An 18296-nucleotide genomic window follows, 5' to 3' on the forward strand; every position below is an offset into this window, starting at 1 on the left:
ATTTAGATTTGACGTCACAGATTCAAACTGATTCTATATGACGTCACAGATTTGAAACGATTCAATCTGACATTACTGATTTAATCTGTTCTTGAATCCGTCGCTATTTTTGAGGTCTCAGTACCGAAAGATCTATCAGGAATTTCAAAATTGCTCAAGACTTTTAGGAATTTTTAGTATCGAAAGACATTTCCAGTAATTTAAATCTGATGTCACAGATTCAAAGCCATCTGGTGTTGAGGCCATGGCTACCACTAAGGTCCCGGTAGCGGAAGATTCTACGTAGGCGCAGCTATGCGTACACGCTGTAATTTATAGTCCTGCTAATGTCGTCAGTTTCTACCCGACACTTCGAGGCGAGCTTGCTAATTATCGAACAGGCTTCGGATTTATATGTCTTCAGTCTTCATTTTTCAGTTTAATCCTGCGTGATATTTAATGGCGGTCGACTACTCTTCGTCTTGATTCCACCCTACCGGGGAAGAAATCTAGTCAGTGACGATATCAATGATTATTCAAATGATATTGAACCAATCAAGTCGCTTCGTTGACGCGGCCACTCCATGGGCGTCATAAATCATGCGACGACTTTTGCACTGAGAATATATATAGCGCTTGTTAATACTCGTGGAAGTGCAATTATTCGAAAATGTGAACTCTTGGTGCGTCATTATTTTATTTATAGACACGGTAATTGGTTGCTTATGCGACAACGTGTTCTATTTCTGGTGCATTGGACGGGGATTTCTCGCGACTCTCACTTTCCAGAAATTTGGCATTATTTGAAAACTATAATTGTTTGCTGTTTTTTGAATTAGATTTATCAACTGAAACAGTTTATGCGTGCTTAAGATCGCTATCATTAGTATGAGGTTTTTCTCACACTTTAGTCTAACTAGTGGATTAAAGGTTGTAAAATAAGAGTGGAAGTAATAGTGTCGAACAAATTTTAGCAAACATATATAGTACATAAATAAATGTTTCGATTTTTAACGTAGTTTTACTTTCTAGCAATTTTTATTTGTTTATTTCTTCTTTCTACGTCATGATCGAACTGCACGAGTAAAAGTAATCTCACGAGCTCTATAGTAAAAGTTTTGTGATTGCAATTTCTATTAGACACATTAGATTGTATAATTAGTACAATCTATGATGTCAGCAATTCTTTGTTTTTGATAGTCTTAGTGTTTAAACAAATTTTCATGGTTTCATGGAATTAATTGTAAGAATAAGTAATAATTTTGTAATAATAAAAACAAGCTTTTTTCAAATGGATGAATTCAAATATATTATATTCAAATGGTAACATGATTAGCTAATGATGTGTAGGTATCTGAGACAGCAAATTTTACAATCATATATGATACAGCTTTTAAAATGCATTTAAGTATTTTATATAACCAACTAAAAATAATGACAAATAATAATGGAACAACCAACTATATGCTAATTCTGTTACCACATCAGAATGAGAAAGTGTGGTCTCCTATTTAATCTGCAAGTTTTATAATGATTTCAAAAAAATAAAAAAATAATAATATTAAAAATAAAAAATTTATATTTTTGTTAGTTTTATGTTGCTAATCTGTATCAATTCATTCAATAAATCTTTATGTATTCCACTGTTAATGAGAAAACTTCTGATACGAAATAAGCATGCATAAGTATAGTTCTATCCGTTCAAATCGCAGGATATCCTTCAATTCTTCACATTCAGACTTTCGCTAGTCCTTGACGGGAATTCGAGCGTGATAGTCGATATTTTTTAGAAATGAAGCGAAGTTAAATTAATATTAAACATTATCTACTTTTTGAAGTTAACCTTTTACTGCATTAATTTTCTAATTATTGGTATAATAAAGATACCCTTATAATGTTTACGAAGAAAATTTTATAGGATGCGCGCACGATGTTTTCATATGGAAATATCTAATAACTCTGCAGATTCATTTATGTATTGTCTAGTTAACGGAAATTAATTCATAACACATAATTTCTTTTTCGAAAAAGAAAATGAAATTCATGCAACCGACAGTTAAGTAAACGAGAATGTACTATACAGATGATGGCAAGTATTAATAAAGTTCCCGGTAGAATTTGTTTCATAGATACAATAAACAAAAATTAAGCAGTATAGTTAGCATTAAAGTAGCGTTTGATAAAAACATATATTGTTGTGATTGGTGCATGTCATATAAATAAATGATCATTTTGTAAGTGATTAATTATTACTGCAGATGTGTATTTCATTTCTAAAATCAAATACACGTAAAAACAAAAGCGAATAATGCAGAATACAGAACTTTCTTAAAATTAGTAATTATTTACTTTGAGAATGACTTTTGATCGTTATTAGTATTACATTAAACTAAATGCCTGTAACCATCAACTTGTTAATATAAGGTTTATTTACATTTTTCAAATTGTTTTCTTATATTCGTTTAGAAACTGAAAATATATATAAATAAAATACAAATACGATGAATACATATAAATCAACGATAGCACTAACGTACCATGCAAAAAATGATAAATATGAACAACATTTTTTTCATTTCCTCTGCCTCATACTCAGCTGATAGCGAGCCAAGATTTTTATTTATACGTAGTTAAATTCATCTGGAACGCTCGCCGTCGCTAATTAATGAGTCGTATTTGAGTAACCGTAAAACGATTATCGGTGCATCACGACTTCTTTCGCAAGGAGATTTACGGTTACAGTTATGTAAATTGCGTATAATTTGCGCTTGTACCGATCGAAAATCGCGGACGGGCGCATCGCTATCTTCTGCGAACGTGAGCTCACGAATGCACGTGCGGCTGCACGTGCACTGAATTCCAGCGCGTAGGATCGCTTTTCTTTTGATTTGATGGAGATCACTTCGAGTAACGGGATCCTAGACTATACTTTATTAGCGTTGATGGCCTTCTTTCATGAATCACGATAAACTCGTTTCAACTTATCGATTGATTCTCGTTGAAATCGAAATGTCAGACGTCAACGAAACTGTTCTCAAGAAAAAAAAAAAGAAAGAAGAACATGTTTGAATTCCATATACAACGAACTAGTTTTACACAATACACGCATCTAGTTTTTTTTTAAATAAAATCTTAAAAATTATGCGATCTGCATGTGAGGCATGAGAACTAAGAAATGTACAGGTTTTCCAAAATGGGCGTTGGTATTTTGTTTTCTTAATAGCAAAATTCGTTTATCAAACTAATCGTGGTGAATACTTGTATAATCGTGGTTATTTTTGTTTGAAATAAATGAATGTCAGATATAATCAACACAATTTGTCCTTTGATTGAAAACCAAAATCCTAAATCTCTTTCTGGAAAACCTATTACTATAAGCAAGTATAGTTGTTGGACTCTTGACAGCAACCAACAACTATATTTGTTATGTTTGATCAAATACATTCTTCGAATAATAACATCGATGGAACTATTTAAATTATATATTAGACAACGAACGGAATATTGTCAGTTACCAGTGACTGACGTGGCGTTAAACGTGTTAACAGAATTTTTTGTCGCGACCACGTCGAGTTGCAGTCGATAGTCAAAGATTTAACGTATTGGCAGAGTCATCCATTCGTCGCGTGGCTCAATCAATTAAGTAGTTAACTCCAGCGTAGCCGTTAAAAGAATAGCAGCGCAATGGACAAGATGAGATTATTCGCTTGGTAAGCGGCCGCGACCGTTTGATCTTCACTCGTTCCGTGGCGCTCGGTTTGATCTATGAACGTCAAGCTCTCGCTTTTGAGCCCTGCGATAATGAAGAGAGAGGAACGAACGAATCGATTCGACTGGCCAACAAGAAAAGGTAACTTCGTGAGAAAGCTGCGATCAACGGTTTATCCGTACAGCGAGGCGTGCACGCGAACGCGTGTAATGTATAATGCAACGTATAATTAGGCAGCTTGGCGGAACTGACATGAAGGGTCCAGGCGTACAAGTGACGGCGAGTCTAAAAAGTCGCTTCGACCTGACGAATTCAAATTAAAAGATGATAATTTTGCCGTCTCGGTATTATGCAAGGTATTATTTATTCAGCCCTTTTAGTGCCGACCTGAGAAGTTGAAATCGAACAGGAAATACCAAACCTTGCCGATATACTATATAGTTTGATGAAGTTTAAAACAAAAATAATGAAGATCTTTTAGTTTGAGATGATAATTACACAAATTTAAAAAGAAAAATATTAATAGATAACGATACGATTAATTTATGACTTACATATTTATTATTCAATATTTATTGAAAATTATATTAATGATGGTCATTTTAAAGTATTACAAAAATTCAAATCGTTGATTATTCTTTGTAAACAGCATTTGCAAATAAAAAATTACCATCCTAACACAGTTTCAGGTGAAATATATAATATGCAACAGATATAACGTATATATTTAATTAATTATAATAGTATTACAAGTCACTATATTCATCCTTTAATTCAACATTATCTCTCAATTGAACTACTTCTGCAACAACTTTAGCTGTATGTTTTATAGTATTATAAGAGAGCCAACGTAATATAACGTCAAAGACAGAAATACAATATAGTTGAGTACCGATGGTTTAATATATTAGAGGAATTAACATCTATAATATAAACACTGTAATCGAATTTTCTAAATGAATACGTTTACTGCCAAATAAGTGTTCTATTAATTAGGATGTCCTCGATATTTGTTTAAATAGTAGACAGAAAAATAGAAGTACTTCGTAATTCATTAAGTCGTTTTTATTGTATATTATTTTCAGCGAAAGTAATTTAATTTAAGAGTTCGCAAATGTTACATTTTATTAGTCCGAAACGTTTTAAATATACGTTTAGGATTCAATGTGATGGTCAATAGTGATCCACGTGTCAACATTTGATGTATCAACATTCAATCTCATCCAAATATTTTTAAATTTATTTAATTGTAAGCTTACAGATATAAATAAATAAAAATAACCAAAAATTGTCTATACGTATAGAAGCTTTTTAAGTATTAATTCTCATAAATTTGTAACATGTTTACTGAATTTCCATATAAAGTGCGAACCTCCTCGACAATTGAACGATACGCCGTAAAGTATAATCTGATCTAAGGTAACTTTATTATCGCGGCCGGGCATAAATCTTTTGTCCGCGGAATTAATTTTCCTTTCGTTCTTCGCGTAAGGCGACGAAGAGTTGAGCAATCCGGCGATTAAACGCGAACGCGTACTCGTATATTCTATTCGGTGGATCGAAGTCGTGAGCTCGGTTAATGAATTCGTAATAGGTTAATCGTGTTATGTATCGTGCGCGTAGACGTTTCGAACACCAGATAACAAGTCGACAACGTTAAACAGGTTTTTCCGTGTTATGCTGGAAGAGTAAAGTGAATACAATGGGGGAGATAATATTAGGGGACATAATGATGGCCTACTCAACGTTTTTGTTTATTTAAATTTAATTTTAAATTTTCTTATGTATAACTAGCTGTTTTAAATTCATATTAGTCATATTATAATCTATCAAGGAAAGTGAAGGTGTAGGTACAGTATATTTAACAAAATATCAATGTGAACTGGTTTTCAATTTATTTTGATTCCAAATAGAAACGATCTCGATAAGATTTTATAATTACGTTCAGAGAAGTATACTATATTGAAAATGACAAAACTAATGAACAGAAGTCAAAGAATAGTGAGCAATTCATTAATGTATCGTTTATTAAATATATTTGTTGAATTATAACATTATTCGACGTATCACCTCTTTTTTAGATCTCTTTAGGAATCCAATATCTCGTTAAGATATTCATTTCACTTATAAACTATATTGATGGATTTATGTGTAGTGTCAAAGCGTCAATATTGGTAACAATTTATATTATTAGTGATAAATTGTTTACTGCACTAATTAAAAATATGTAGAGCATGTGTATGCGCTGCAATTTTAATTTTGCCTATCTCACAATATGTATAAATTAATAAATAGATGTACTCCTTTGTAAAAAAAACTGTACTTCTATAAGCTTTAATTTAACTTGTTTTGTTATTATGAAAACTTCATATTTCATAATGATTATGTGATCCACCAAATTCATAAACTGTCAATGCTAAATATCATTTATAATTATTGTTAGATGCAAGAAATTGGTTTTTCTAACCATAAGTCATTCCATATTTGTGTTAATTATTTAGGACTCATATATGAATATGAATAAAAATGTAGAAAATGTATCTCACAGTGGTCGCTAATAGCTTACAAGCTGATGTGGCAATAAATAAATAAATAAAAAAGTAAAATACAAATAATTTCAACGACGTTCAGATTATAAAAATCGTCTGTATTCGAACTGAACAATGAGAAAGTGCAAGTTCATAGGTTCCAAAACCGTATGGACACAAAGCATCGATAAACGGATGACGCTTGTGCAAGATTTAAAGGTTCGTGTCAAAATAAAGATACAAATGGGTCACACAGTCGCTGCGAGAAATCGGTGAACGCCTTTATTCCGGACGAGAGATATACTTGTTCCGTGCTGTCCGAGTAATGACGGGTTCGACAACGGTCGACCGCAAAATGATCGTGATCAAAACCGCGAATATTTTCAGCGATCCTTAATTTTCGAGAAAGCGAACGAGTCGTGTTCATGGACGAAAGCTGCTAGCACGCGAGCCGCTGGTTTTGATATGCAAAATGTCTCTCCTTATCTCCCTCGCTGTTACGAAACTTCGTGCGAACGCGAACACGCATCGTATCATATTCTTTCTCGTATAACATTTTTTTTGTACGCAATTTTTTCCATACGAGACTCTTTTTCGAACGACGTACTACTTCGTATGATATTCTTTACGCATACAACGTATGCACAAAATGTTTGCACTCTTTGCATATTTCACGTGTATTAATGTTCACAGTGGAGTAAATAATTATTTAACAACGTGTGTTACATTCTTTTCGTTGCTTATAAAATCCTGAAATCTGTTTTTCTTTTCATTTCGTATAATAATTTGATCAATAGTTGGCTCCTCACTAATCGGAAGAAAGTTTCCTTAGATTTTAATTGAATCAGTCAGCTATTTTTTAACGACTATTCTTGTCCTGAAGAAATGCCAATATTGTAGGTTATGACGAGAATATTTGTCATGCGTAATAACTTCTTACAATTTGCTGTTTAAATTGCAATTATTAGCGAAGATAAAATGCATTCGTAAATTTGTAATATTTTAAATGTTTGCAAGGCTAGAAAATATTATGAAAAAGAACAAATACAAGGAATAAAAATAATTATTATGAAAAAACTGTATCTAGCGTGAACACAGAACTTGTTCTTTCCTTTGTAAATTAAGTAAAGAAGTATTTAGATAGTAGTAAAATGATTGCGTGTTCAGGCAACAAAAGATACATTATGGTATGGTGTTATGCAATACAGTATTATCATCGTACGTCTTTTCGCGATCGTTTCTCATTGAGAACTTTAACTCAAACATATTTCTTATTTACACATTCATCACCCGAGAACAGTTACCAAAAAGTCTTGTCGATAGTAAAATTGAATAATAAAATAGTCATTTCAATAGGATTTAATTCTATATTATAACAGTCACAATATGCTATGTATTTGACGGGTGTATTCGTCATTGTTTACTTTTTTTCAACAGCTAACTAGTTAATACGTTCATTGGCATGTTACCATGGACATATTAATATAAACAAATTAAATAAACCTAATACACCATATGAAGTATATAAAGTGTATATATTCTATTCCATTTGTGTTTGATTAAAAGACAAACTCCTAAAGCCTCTTCAGGAAAACCTTTTATATTTAAAAGTATGTATGATTAAGCGACGTTTTTTTTTTTGACTGAATGTATATTAATACAAAACTCTCTACCATTTTTAGTTAACGAGAAACATTTATTTTCATGCTGTACAAAAAAAATAACTTTTTCGGACAATCAGCCATAGGACACCTCGACAGAATAGAAAAAGTAAAATTACGCGCATCAAAATTGGACATACAAAATACACGCATGAACACCTAATTTGAGAAGACTATTAGACCCACCTGCCGTACATGCAACGAAATTCTAACAATTGAACACATAATATTTACTTGTAAAAATACGGAACCACTCCGCATACAACACAAACTACTCAGTAGTTGAAAGGAAGCATGGACCACAAAAGAAAACTTATACAAAATAATCCAGCTACTTAAAGATCCACATATTTGAACCAACATCTAATGCGACGTTAAATACGAGTATGTAAAGAAAAAGAATATTTCCGTTTTGAAAGTTATAGGATACATCTCCGATGCTATGAATACGTGTACTCTAAATAGTGTATATTTGTTTCTTTGTGTAAGGAGCAGGTGCATGAACCATACAACACTATTTGCCGTTAGTTTTGTTAGTTATAAATATGAAAATCATGAGGGTGCTTATTTACCAGCAGGGAGTCAAGATATCGTCGTTTTCTCTATTAATCTTCTCTATTAGTCTTTTATTTAGTACGACTGTCACATCGCCCATATGTATATGGGTATCAGTGGCTTCTCATTAATTAATTCTGTAGGTGAGGTATTAAAGAAGATAAATCTGGATACTGCTGGATAGCTTGCTGAATGTTGTCATTGTTATCATTTTTAGTGGAGGTTAATGGGCGTCCTGCTCCCTCTTTATGCGTTACATTTGTTCGGCCTCTTTTAAACTTCTCGATCCACAAAAACACAGTTTTACGTGATAATGAACTTCCCCCATATTGCAATGATAGTCTACGATAAATTTCTGAAGCTTTGACAACCCCCGATCAAAGGAATCGAATTACTGATTGTTGTTTCTCTTTGGTACAAACTTCTAACGGAACGGCCATGATCTATTCGCAACAGGAGGAAGAAAATTGGTGGAATCAGGATCAAACTTTTGTAGCATTATTAGAACAGTATAACATTAAAATAAACGAGGACGGAAGTTATTGTGTACAATGTAAGATGAGTTATGTCGAAGGTGTAGATAATTTTTGACTTACCCTCGTATTTTTAGGGTTAACTTTGACTAAAATTTGTATGGAAAAAATAAAGAAAAATCCTAACAGTGTAATTATTGAAAAGTAGGGTAGAAAATTTGTCTTTCTACATGTAAGTGTCCACAAATAAGGACACTCACCCTAAGAAATAGTTTGTCGTAGTAATAAATTTTGTGTCCTCAATTGTCGACGTTAAGTCTGAAAGGGTTAAAAAAAAACTGCAAATGATTATGAATTAAACTATTAGTCCGTAATTGTCTCGATACAAAGTTTTAATATCGTAGAAATCTTCAGGATTATTAGTCCGGCAGTGAATGTGTTAAAGGATCCACGATATCTTGATTCGGCTATTCGGCGTCCCTGCGTTCGTTTCGGACCGGTCTTCGCGTACGGTCATCCGGAAGGTGAACGACATCGTCGAATAAGGTTTTTCTACCTTCGTTCTCGAGGGCTGAGACCTCCGTGCGTACTTATAACGATTCCCCTGCTAAAAAGTGATCTTTCTCCCTTCGGAACACTCGGGACGACAAAGAGAGCTGCTGAGAATGAAAAAGCGAGAACGATAACGATACCAGGCTTTGATATTGTCCTGTCGACGATCGATCTTGCTCGAACTGGTTTCAGGCTATCTCGATGATGGATAGTACGTGCCGTTTGAATTTTACCGAGCGTCCGCTACCCAACGACGAATTAGAAACCGTGAAAGTATGATCGTCAAATTGTCGCTATTACAATTTACATGCCATCAATTTGTAGTCTGATAACTGTACACGTCTCACTGGAGACGGGTCACTTTATACGTTCGATGTGTTAAATAATGAGAAGCAATGATCGTAGAAAAACTTCTCTGTATGTACAGATTAGAGTGTGATAATCTTGTAGACCCAAGAAAAATACTATGTACTTACACGTTAAAACTTTGTTTTTGAGTAGTTTGTAAGAAATTATAAATTTATTGTAGATATTCTATATGATATACTAAACACTGATTACAATAAGAATAATAATTTCAACGGAACAACGATAATGATGATAATTGTGCAGTCTTGAACCAACTTTTACTTATACCATGTTTTAATTCTTTGTTTTATAGTTATATATATAAAACAACAAGTATTAAAGATGATATATTATTAAACAGTACAAACAAGCCTCTGTTAATTAAATTCTGTCAAATTTGGAGTAAAATGATTCTATCTTTAGATATCTAAATTTAATCAACACTATTGAATGTAATGTTATTCGAGTAAAACCTTATGTGTTGATTATTAATATGCAATAGTATAGAAATAAATATAGAAATTTTATATATAATGTATACGTACTTATATACATACATAATATAAAAATTGAAAGGAAATGTATTATAAATACTGAGATTTACTTATATCATTTGTCATGATATACAATATACATACGTATATACTATGAATATAAAACATACATATATACTATATGTATGAAGAAACTATATGTGTAACATAATACTATAATACTATAATACATGTGTAATAATGTAATACAATATAATAAATTACGCAAATATTACAAGCCTTTTACTTACAATCATCTTGTTTATAATATCCATTCGTCTATTGTTACTGTATCAATTATCAATTCTCGTTTCAAGAAAGCAACCTTCCGCTGGAATGGAACAACCGAGCGTGTCCCTCTCGGTGCATTCTAAAGAACCCACGACATCGTAGATTAACTTTATTACATGTAAATAGTATTCAGTTAGCCTTATCTTATATCGAGCTTCGGATAAAAAGGCGCTAGTCGTAAGGTACGATGTTAAACCAGTTATTACACAGAATCGCAGAGGGTTAACGGTCGTTTATTGCAGCCATTACTAGATGCATTATTATCTGCTTTAAATATTGAAGGATATAAAGTTATCATTCAGGCGTTGCAACACGAGACACCCATCGTTATGAAAAGATTTCCCATCGTGAGTGGGAGCGTCGTCGTTATGGCAAAGGTCTACTCGATCCTGTCGAGCAAGGACGATACACCTGATTGATTCCTACGATCGATTCCCTCGATCAAAAGGTTCTTCCCTTATACGTCGATAAAGTAATCATGCTGTAAGCCCGAGGTGTAGTACAAGACAAACCTTTTTAAAGAAAACCATGTCGCTTTTGATGCGTCTGTAATTATCATCGGCTTCGCTTATTTGTCTAGAAGACACCGTGAATAACGTTGTCTGATGCAAAACTCCTATTGCATATAGAATTATCACCATTCCTCGTATAATTTCTATTTCTATTCGGTCCAATCTACAGACAAATATATATTAAGCTTCAGTTAACCCTTTTAGACTTGGCGTCCACAATCGTTATTATTTAACTATGAAGCATATAAATATTACAATTGTAAACACAAAGCAAATGAGTAGTCAGGTGCCACGTTTATTTACTTGATTCAAAAACTGTTTTCATTTGTTCAAAACTTTGTTCAGCTTACATAATACATGAAGCGTTTAGAATATTAGGTATCGATGCTAGAAATTGAAATGATTCTTATAAGCCATGTAGTAAGAAATTATTTTTACTAATATATTAGAATCTTATTATATTGCATTAATATATTGAAATATTTCATCTACTTTATGGTCTCCAAAATTCCAAAGTCGCCTTAAATGTCCTAAAGGGTAGTCAAAGCTATTTTTCTATAGCAAAATTTCCAGATATCATTGCAACAAATTTAATTACGTTAATAACTTGACTTTGAAACGACCGTTGAATAAATGCAACCGTAAACGTATTGAGACATCATGGATACTTTCGACATTGTGCTCACTGCGCAGGCAGTCTAACAATAATAGGAAACAGAAGCCCATCGGTGCACGATCATTTACAAACATGTGTTTTACAAAGAACAATCCATACGTCTTCAGAATACGCTTCAACAAATTGTATTGTATTTCAACGACGCGTGTGCAATATGCATACACGTGTCTTTGGCAAACTCTAAAGATGTTTCGAAGAGACAGCGCAAGTGTATCGGGATTCAAGGTCAATGCTTTGAACAACTGCGAGATGATAACAAATTGAGAAAATAACATTCTTATCCATACTTACTCACAAATCTTGTTATTTATGCTCAAGTATTTGCAAGAACAACATTTTATTCTAACAAATGCCATTTAAACCTCTTACTAGAGGATACTTTGCTGCGCGATGTTGGAAAACGACTGATTTAGGTGTTCCTTTGATATCAACAGTAAAATTGTTGCAGCAAAAGCGCGATCAGATAATAGAGTAACTAGAAACGTTTAATCTTTTATAGACACATTTTTTAAGAAATGTCATAATAATCTGGGACAGGTATAAAGTGGGACATGTGCAATAGTATGACTTTCTCATGCTATGGCTAGAGTCCGATGCTAGTCATTATAAGACGAGTCTGTCTTTTTTGTTGCCAAATGAACGGAGAACTTGATTTTATGACGAAACCAGTGCAATGCTGTAAAGAAAGAATATTCATTTGAATTACTATCTATTATAACACATCAAATATTGAAATGATCCTAATCATCGAACGCGAGCATGAAAATACAGATCCTTAGATTATAACATCTTAGAAAGTTAACATGGATTTGGCATGTATATAAAAAAATAAAAAATAACAATAAAACATAAAGCTAAATCTTTCAAATTCATTTCTTATTTTACAGACTACAATACAATATATTCCGAGTCATTAAAAATAAATAAATGAGTGACATACTTATGCCATCATTGCGGAAAATATGGAATTCTTAGATAATATAAACTAGTGATTTCCAAAGTGGGCGCCACCGCCCTCTGGTAATTCAAAAGTTATTAACAAAAAAAATAGAAACCAATTGGGAATAGTCAATCGCGGTGATTTAAGATTACTGGCTGACGAAAATAGAGCCGAGGATTACTAAATTGTTAGCAGCACACCAGGTTCATCCTTCTCATTAAGATGATTTCGAATGTTTTAACTTTTTTTTGTACTACATTCTATTCCGAGTTCAATAAATAGTTTTATAATTTCAAAGATCAATGTTTCTAATTTACACCTTCCTTTACTATATTTTACGAAAAAGTTTGGGAATCATTGATATAGACAAAAACATAAAATAGACGATGAAACAACGACTGTCTATCGTAACTACCATTTCTACCGTTGAAGCCTATTGAATACAAGAAGCTGTCAACCATACATTAACAAATACTTGCAATGCCACGTTATTACTATATACATACCGACTTTATAAGTGTAATAAAAGTCGTAATGAACTTAAATGACAGAAATAATGGTAAAATTATGAAAAGTATCTTAGAAACATATAAATAATATACCATTCATATAAAAATTAATATTATTAATATACCAGATTAATATACAATTTAATTTTACTCACATTCATTAAATATTAACATACGACATGGAATTTAGCAACAAAAATTATGTAGTAATAATTCACAGTGTATATCATTTATTCATTGATGGTGGTAAGTGTCCATATATTTATGAAAGAGGGGTATATACATGCTACGACATCTTTGTAATCGGAAGAGACAGGAATAAACTAATTTACCAATCAAATTAATTCTCTATTACACTAATTGTTCCCAAAATTAAGATAAAAATTGTCTTAATGATTGAGTAACTTTGGAAAGAAATCGGAGGTAAAGGATCAAATTAATGAGCTTAGCATTATAGTTTAGTGTTCAAATTAGAACAGAGAATATTAGAATCGTTATATAATATCGATGCTCAGAGAAGTCTTTCATGTGAATAAAGCTTACCTCCATTTTAAATTCCCCTGACAGGAGTGCAAAAGTAAATTGTTGTAAAAGTAAATGGCTCGAGGCCATTTCTCATCGTAAAAATGTCAAGTTTCGCTTCAGCGGAACGTCATCGCATATCCTAAAGACGCAAATTCCGTCTGAATCGGCGAGTCCACTAGTCACAAACGGAAATGAAGTGTTACTAAACTTTCGCGGCCTAAATTTCAATTACGATCGGATTTCTCGATCCTTCGGGCAATGCTCCGAGCGAAAGGGTTAGGCGAGAAATATTTTCACAAGGTATCATATCATTACGATTTAGTAAAGCAACTTTTTATTTCGTAATACACTTGCGGAATACCGAGATCCTTTTGCAGCTATTTGATTTGTAAATGGAAGAATGACCATTGCGTGTACGTATTAATTAAAATGGAAACTGTACTCTATGTATATTATAGCAGTCGAATTTATACAAATTGTAAATTTATTTAAAACAATAGAAAATATAAATTTTGAATGATAAAATTGAAATGTTACAGAATATAAATTTAATTAAATTGTATTTTAAAAATAATTTTTAATTAGAGACAATGAATTACTGTGATGAATTTACAATGAATTAGATTTTTATAGATGGCATCGGTGCATTCGTATATTTTGCAGTAATTTTTTTTTTAAATACAGTAATGCTAGAAATTAACGATTGAAGTTCCTAAAGAGAACATTTGCTTATGAAGTTCAAACATAGGGAATTGTAGAGTTATAGCCAAATGAGGTAAACTCATACAAGAGTGTAAACGGTCAAATTGATAATAAAAAATCTGAACTAATCTACCAAGATGACAAGATTGTATTCAACCCAACCCCGACATGAAATAGTGTACCGATCCTAAAGGTTTACGGTTAACTAGTGCAACCGGTAGATTTCGATTTCGGAGATCTTTTAAGGGGGTATCCTGAATTAGGAGGTCTAAAAAAAGCGGTTCGGTTCGTCGTGACGTTTTTTAGAATGGACAAAAATAATTAATTCTATCGAACTCATAGAAGAAAACCAAAAAAAATTTTCATTTTCATACATTTTTTTTTCTATGTGAACTAAAAAAATTCATTAAAAAAAAATTTCAAACAACTTTTTTATCAAGTTAAAGTGATTTTTTTCACCCAAAGAACTCGTTCTTTTTCCCAAACTTGCAGTAATTTCACATTACACTATTTTTGCGGTTTTTTCTTAGTTCACATAGAAGAAAAATATATGAAAATGGAAATTTCTATTGGTTTTTTTGTGTCAAACCAAAATTACGACTTGCATCTTTCCCGCCGATGGGAGGTTTTAATTGTGAGATGCTTTACAAATGTGCGTCACAGTTGACTCAATTTGAATATTTCTTGTTGACAAAATTTGTACAGACTACTCAAGTATGTATGAAAATAGAATAAAAAGTTCGATAGAATTAATTACTTTTTTCCATTCTAAAAAAATTCACGAAGAACCGCTTTTTTTTAGATCTCCTAATTCAGGATACCCCCTTTAAACATCTACCGGTTGTCAATTTTATAATCCTAGCATTTACGATGAAAATATTTTTTCCTTACGACGGTGCAGTCACAGACGAAGCGTTTTACGATAATGAAAGTCGCGGCAAAACGACCACTAATCACCAGGTTAGCCAGCCACTTATTAATCCTCCAATAAATAACGCGGAGCTGTAGAAAGCTGCTCGCCGGCGGGAGGTCTCGAATCAGGCTAATGACAATCGCGATAACAGTTCTCGCGCGTCGCCGTGTCCGGAGAAGCTTTGCTTTTACGCGACTACGACGACGCACAGTGGGGTATTCGCCCTCAAAATCTAGCTATAAGTCAATATTCTAGAATTTGGATTTTTCAAAACATCTTTGTTGCCTCGTACAGTATAATGTACCTCGAACCAAAAAACAGTCATGTTATTTAACTGTTCTATCTGAAACATTTGTTATGCTACACTTACACGCTCAAGGTATTTGCACAAGTCGGTTTGCACGAGTATATCGTTGTGTGTGAACGCAGGCATAAAGTTACGCAAGCCAACAAATTTGGCATGAGTTAAATCTGTCCTGACGGAAAATCGGCTTGAAGTTGGTGCGTCTAAACGATGTTCAAACTTCGGTTACAATCTCAAACATGCGCATTCGTCCAAATGTTCCATTTCGGACACAACAAACTACGATTTTCGGGGTTCCTCACTTCACATTTGTGCAAAGCGAACTGAACGTGTAAACGGCAATATTTCATTCAGTTTATTTGCACAAACTGGTTTGCGCAAGCTGGCTTGTGCAAATAGCTTGAGCGTGTAAAACTGCCTTTACCACCATTTTGATTTTTAAAATTTTTACAGTGGGTGTGGAAAGTATTCGTACAGCAATCAATTTCCAAAAGAACTGTGTAAAATTGTAATTCATCAACTTACTTTTTATAAACAATGACATTCCACATATTATCGGGAATCTCTAGAATAGATAGATTACAAAAAGAAAAATAGCTATTTATGTAAGTTGCGAAATTAACAAGAAAAAAACAATTAATCGATAGAAATATTGAAGCAATAAGAATTCGCACAACTGTTTAAAAGTACTTTACTGGAAATTTGATGTTTTCGTCATAAGAATCGTACAAATACTTATTGCTTCTATACTTTTACCCACTTTTCGCATCTTTTTGTTAATTTCACAAATTATATTAACTAGTAAATGTTGTTTGGACTATATCTATCTTAGAGACTTCCAAGAATATGTAAAATATCATTGATTACAAAAAAGGAAGTTAAGAAACTACAATTTTACACAAAAGTTTTTTCAAAAGTATATCAGATTATCAATCAGCTGTCTCAAAAGACGTTATACACGAAATTTCATAAAAATCTGAAAACTATTTTAATTTTGGCCAGGTTTTGAAGCCGAATACCGCACTGTCGACACCTAGATCGTTTTCTATCGACCGTTTGCCCGACAGACCGAGATCGCGGAACGAATTTACTGTTACGAAAAACGCGATCGCTCGGCCGCCCCGAGGGGAGATCGGCACGATCGATAGCATACAAATGCAATTTCTTAACGGGACAGCGCGGGGCGGCGGCTGTCTGAAAATCGCTAGGTCGATGGGGCATTCCTGATTGTGCAAGGTTGAATATTAACGCGCCGCGATGAATATTAATAACTGTGGATATGACAGTGAGGATTCACCCCTTGATTTTAGTGTTTAATCCATTTTAAGGGGGCATTTTTATTCTTAAGTATATTATGAAGGCCTTTTGGCAAAATGGCATAAGGAATTTTCCGTTTTTTTGATATTTATTTATCATTATTTCATAATAATAATCAATATATTGTAAATTTAAGTAAAAAAATATCGAAATTAAATATTTGCAATTAAAATAAAGTTATTAAATATTAATAACTAAATATTTGCCCGGGTCAATTTCACCGTGTTAATTTCGCTATACCATTTATTTAAAGGAATACAAACATTTCTTTGGATAATTTTGTTTCGCATACATACTTACTAATATTTGATATTATTATAAAATAGTTTTTCTCCCTCCCTTTTTTTTCTTAATCTCAGTAACACATTATGTAATTTGTTCAAGAGATGAAATTCCAAAATAATAGAGTTAGAAAACCTAATTAGTATTCCATTCAGATTTTTATAGTGGGACATATCGTTAAGGTTGACAGGAAACTTTGTTTTAATAGAGCAAACTGCGCACTGTGTCTTAGTGTGCAACGTTAGTGACCTATTTCAAAATTTATTTTTTTTAATGAAAAGGAAATTTGTTTAATTGAAATAAAGGTTCTCGTCAAGTAAAATGGCACCGTGTATCGAATAAAGAAAACACTTAATAAATGTCAACGACCATACCACGCATGCCACACCAGTTCTCGTCTGATCACTGAAGTTAAGATGCGTTGGGCGCGGATAGTACTTGGATGGGTGACCGCCTGGGAACACCGCGTGTTGTTGGCACTTTTATTTTGTCCCTTTACCTTTTTGGATTCATTGTTTTCGTTTCATTACGAGAATGCCCTTTGAAGTAACATGTGGCTGAGTTGTGAGTCTCAATTTCCTTTTGAAAGAAAGATTATAAGGACAATAATAATCGACCATGATTACACTTTGCCGCACTATAATATGATTTGATCAATTTTATGTTGATTACATTACAGTCTGGTAACTAACATTGTGAATCCATCTGCCCGACAGAAGTTTCATTCAATGGGAAACGAAGTTTTCCAGTGAAATGATGGTTCACGTCAAGTAAAATGGCACGGTGTGTCGACAAAGAAAATGTTTAATAAATATCAACGACACAATTACACGTTGCCAGAGTATTATATGAGTCGACCAGGTTTATATTGATTACATCACAGTCTGGTAACTAACATTGTGAATCCATCTGCCCGACAGAAGTTTCATTCAATGGGAAACGAAGTTTTCCAGTGAAATGAAGGTTCACGTCAAGTGAAACGGCACG

At 33.0% G+C, this 18296-nt stretch overlaps 1 non-coding gene across 1 annotated transcript; it reads left to right on the forward strand.

The window, feature by feature from the left end:
- Positions 1 to 17669: 17669 nt before the first annotated feature.
- Positions 17670 to 17788, forward strand: LOC128888261 (5S ribosomal RNA). Its single transcript, XR_008460218.1, has one exon. It is a non-coding gene; the product is annotated as a 5S ribosomal RNA (ribosomal RNA).
- The last annotated feature ends 508 nt before the right edge of the window (positions 17789 to 18296 follow it).

The sequence above is a fragment of the Hylaeus anthracinus genome, unplaced genomic scaffold, assembly GCF_026225885.1.
Source record: "Hylaeus anthracinus isolate JK02 unplaced genomic scaffold, UHH_iyHylAnth1.0_haploid 11989, whole genome shotgun sequence".
Taxonomy (NCBI): Eukaryota; Metazoa; Arthropoda; class Insecta; order Hymenoptera; family Colletidae; genus Hylaeus; species Hylaeus anthracinus.